Source organism: Lolium perenne, chromosome 6 (assembly GCF_019359855.2).
Source record: "Lolium perenne isolate Kyuss_39 chromosome 6, Kyuss_2.0, whole genome shotgun sequence".
NCBI lineage: Eukaryota > Viridiplantae > Streptophyta > Magnoliopsida > Poales > Poaceae > Lolium > Lolium perenne.
The window spans coordinates 150,602,817-150,607,498 of NC_067249.2; the positions used below are offsets into that span (position 1 = coordinate 150,602,817).

Sequence of the window (4,682 nt, forward strand, 5' to 3'; positions counted from 1 at the left end):
AGCACGATAGTGGGCCCCACCTGTTTATTGGGCCGACCCACTATCTTGTTGGGCCAGCCCAATAACGTTATGGTGGACCCCACATACTAAATGGGCCGGCCCTTTAACAGGAAAGTGGGACCCACCTGTGTTTTTGGCCCGGCCCACTATCTTGTTGGGCCAGCCCACTTGCTATATGGTGGACCCCACATACTAAATGGGTCGGCCCTTTAACAGGAATGTGGGACTCACCTGTGTTTTTGGCCCGGCCCACTATCTTGTTGGGCCAGCCCACTTGCTATATGGTGGACCCCACATACTAAATGGGCCGGCCCTTTAACAGCAATGTGGGACCCACGTGTGTTTTTGGCCCGACCCACTTTCTTGTTGGGCCAGCCCACTTGCTATATGGTGGACCCCACATACTAAATGGGCCGGCCCTTTAACAGGAAAGTGGGACCCACATGTGTTTTTGGCCCGGCCCACTTTCTTGTTGGGCCAGCCCATTTGATCTATTGTGGACCCCACGTACTAAATGGGCCGGCCCGATAGCAGGAAAGTGGGACCCACAGGCTAATTGGGCCGGCCCAATAACTTCTTGGGCCGGCCCACTTGCTTTAAGGTGGACCCCACTTGTTAAATGGGCCGGCCCGATAACACGAAAGTGGGTCCCACATGTCTTGCGGGCCGGCCCTTTTGCCTGTTGACCGGTCAAACGAGTGCATTCGGCCCGGCCCACATGCTTAGTGGGCCGGCCCATTAAAGTTTTGACCAGTCAACCGTAGAGGTTAGGCCCGGCCCACGTAACTAATGGACCAGCCCAGCTATATAGTTGACCGGTCAAACTAAGTCAGCTGGCCCGGCTCGCAAACTTATTGGGCCGGCCCGCTTAAGACGTGGCCGGCCTCGTGTGGGCCTACCATCTACCACGGGGTTTCAGCCGGTTAACGCCGTTAACTGCCAGTTAACGGCGTCTGCCACGTGTCAGTTTGCATGACGTCAGCAGTCAACGGGCTCCCGGAAACACTTCTGCAACGGTCCGATTTTCCGTGGCGGAAGGGTGCCCAAGCGCGACGGACCGAAAAAATCGTCGTAGGACTTTGCTTGACGTAGTTTCCACAACAGAACCCATATCGTCGGGTTAGGCCCATAGGCGACGAAAAATACCCCTTAGCGGACGATTTTGAGACGTTGTCTATCAGAACTTTGCTTGTAGTGCGGGGAGGCATAGCTCTACTCATAAGTTCACCTGGGGAGTACACTCTACCTCTCTCTCTCTGTTTTTATTTTATTTTGTTTTGCTTAGTTTACTTTTGTCTAGTTTATTTGTGCTTAGTTTATTTCTGTCTAGTATTATTTTGCTTAGTTTACTTTTGTCTAGTTTGTTTTTGTCTAGTTTGTTTTTGTCTTGTTTTATTTTTCTTATATACCCGAAAATCCATAAAAAATTCAAAAACCGAAAAATTAAAAACTGTTGTTATGGAAGAACCCACAACCTATATGGAGCTTATTGAATTATATATGAATTATAAAGAATCAAGAAAGGGTAAAGTTATGAGTGCTGTGATAGAAAAATTGAATACAATTGCTAAAATCTTGCTTAAACGCCATGATATAAACTGTTGCTCTAAACAGGATACTAAACATCTTAAATTCCAATGTGGCTTTAGTGAGGAAGTTTTAATTATGAACTATAATTGGAATAACTATATTCATCTTGGGTTCGAAGAGGGAACAATTTGTTTTATTTATGGGAGCTTCTGAAATAGAATCCTTCATGTCTAAAAATTATGAAACTTGTATTGCTTGTAAGAACCTTAAAGATTATGTCTCTTCTATCCTTAATTTTTGCATAGAAAGTTACAGCAATAATCCTTATATCATTGATTATAAAGAGAGACTCATTAATGCACAAGAATGCACTCACAATTTGCAGGAACCTGTGAAAGAAGAAATTGATGAACCTGAAAGCTCATTGGATGAAAAAGAGGAGGAGAGTGATGAACAAAAGGAGGGAGAATGGATTAGCTACCCATGCCAACCTTCTAATGAGAGTAACTCTTTATCTCTTACACTATTTGATTGTCCTCCATGCTTACCAAAGGAGGATGAACGTTATGTTCCTGTGGATTCTCTTGAAATATTCCCTATGAGTAAAACTTGTGAGAATAATTATGCTACTGTTATCTATGATAATCCATGCTATTTTGATAAATCTTATGATAATGCTTTGTTTGTGCCTGATATCGAAATGCATGGTACTAAAGAGTTTTGCTTAGCAAATGTTTATGATAAAGCTCTAGATGATGGTCCTATGTTACTTGATAATATTAATTGTACCACTAATGAAAATGGGATTGGAAAGGTCTTGACTTCGTCTAGTAGTCCCATATCTTTTGAGATTGATCAATCATCTTGTTATATTATTGATAAGAGTGGGTTTGAAAGTTTTAATCCCATTATTTTTGAGCTTGATAAAAATTAGGGATTTCTAGTTTCGTGCCCCTGGTTCGTTAGTTGTACTCAGTTTTCCCCAGTCCCTTAGTTTTTCCTCAGTTTTCCCCTCCTCTAGTTTGAAACACGCACAAGTGCTGGAACGGCCGGTAGCCGTCAGGTCAGAGGCCTTGACCGTTAGTCTGACCGGGTGGGGCCGCACAGGGGCAGCTCCTCCCTGACCGTCTCGTGCTGACGGGTAGGGTCAGGAGACACGTCGGAGCAGCCATCCATCTATCGCTGACGTGTGGGCCGTTTTATTTCATGATTTTATACGCGGTGCTGCCAATGACAAATGGGGCCGCTCTATAGGGCTGCCGCAGCCAATGACCAGTGGGGTCGTATATTTTTCAGTAAAAGACATATATTGCCGCTCTGTGGGGCTGCCGCAGCCAATGACCAGTGGGGTCGTCTATTTATTTAGGGAAACTCATATATTGCCGCTCTGTGGGGCCTCCGCAGCCAATGACCAGTGGGGTCGTCTATTTTTCAGGAAAAGACATATATTGCCGCTCTGTGGGGCTACCGTAGCCAATGACCAGTGGGGTCGTCTATTTATTTAGAGAAACTCATATATTGCCGCTCTGTGGGGCCTCCGCAGCCAATGACCAGTGGGGTAGTCTATTTTTCAGGAAAAGACATATATTGCCGCTCTGTGGGGCTGCCGCAGCCAATGACCAGTGGGGTCGTCTATTTATTTAGAGAAACTCATATATTGCCGCTCTGTGGGGCTGCCGCAGCCAATGACCAGTGGGGTCGTCTATTTATTTAGAGAGAAAAAATCATATCTTGCCGCTCTGATATATGTCTTTAGAGAATATCATAGAGAGAAGCAACAAGTTCGCTAATTAATTATTCTTAAGCTAGACCGGAGAACCGCTGGCAGCTCGTTCCCCACCGTCGGACGGAGCAGCCATCGCCGGCGGCGCGCCGGCGCCTCGTCGCGCCGCCGGCACAGTCCCCCGGCGGCGTCGGACGAACTGCGGCGCTGCACGTCAACCACGGCTCTAGCACTTGTTTCGTCCGCACGCATTGTACCCACCGCAGGAAAGTCCGCCGCAAGCAGATCCGCCGCCCACGACGACCGGGATTTGTTCCGCGCACCAATTGGTAGACCTCCGCTTCTGCCTCCCCCGCCCCCTAATCGATTCGGTTCCCGTAATTTATTGGAGTTTGCAGGTACGAAATAGTCCTCAATGTCTCGTCGTAGCGGGTACACCGGCGAGGGTGGGGATTCGATCATGTCGTGGCCACGTTCTACTTCTCCTACCTCGTCGGAAGTGCAGGTATATAGCTTCAGCTCTCGGTACTACCGTTGAATTTGAAGTTCCGCCATGGCCTATTGTGGTGATTTCAGTTGTTCTTTTTTCCATTATTGTTACAGTTAGCCAGGCAAGCCGATGATCCATGGTACATTGCATACCAAGATGAATCAACCCAGTGGTGTAGCCAGAGGATGGATTTGGAGGAGAAGGTGGCCAATTTAGGTGATGAATTGGCCCGTAAAAACCTGATGATATTCGAGCTGAAGCGTATTGTGGATGAAGAAAAGAAGAATTCAGAGCTTATTCGCAAGGAGAAGTTGAGAGTTGAGACAGATCTTGCCGTATTTGATCAAGTGGTAGAAAATCTAGAACATGAACTAAAAGTGATGGGAGAGGAGAAAAGTAGATTCATCTGTGCAGTTTTATTAGGTGTCATCCCTGTCCTAGCAGTTATGTGGTTCTGGTAGACGATTTAGTATAGAATTGTTATTCAGTAGATGGCTCTAACCACTGTATTTTGTTGTGGCTCTAAGCACTGTATTTCGGTGTACAATTTCCTACTTGTGCTAAGTAATGTGCACGATAATTTTAGCAAGGGATCCCAAAAGTGAAAGCATGTACCAGCCTCCGGATCAAATACATATCAATATCTTCCCAATCAAGTTGGGATAGAATTCAAATCATACATACGGATGTACATGGACACATCAAGAACGTGAAGAAGCTTTTTTTGAGACGGAGGTAGTAGTTCGAACAATTTTATCCCATTTGGAAATTGAAAAATACAAATTTATAATAATTTATCCCAATTTGCGGCGTCGAACACGGTCGCGCAGCGATGGGCAAGAAAGGCCGGGACGACGGGCGGCTGAGGGGTGGTCATCTGCGCCATCAAACGTTGAAGCGATGTTATCGGCGATGGCTTCAATGTTCGTGGCATCGATG

At 46.2% G+C, this 4,682-nt stretch overlaps 1 long non-coding RNA gene across 1 annotated transcript; it reads left to right on the forward strand.

The window, feature by feature from the left end:
- Positions 1-3,491: 3,491 nt before the first annotated feature.
- LOC139832074 (uncharacterized) lies at positions 3,492-4,422 on the forward strand. The gene is made up of 2 exons (XR_011746587.1): positions 3,492-3,758; positions 3,857-4,422. It is a non-coding gene; the product is annotated as an uncharacterized lncRNA (long non-coding RNA).
- The last annotated feature ends 260 nt before the right edge of the window (positions 4,423-4,682 follow it).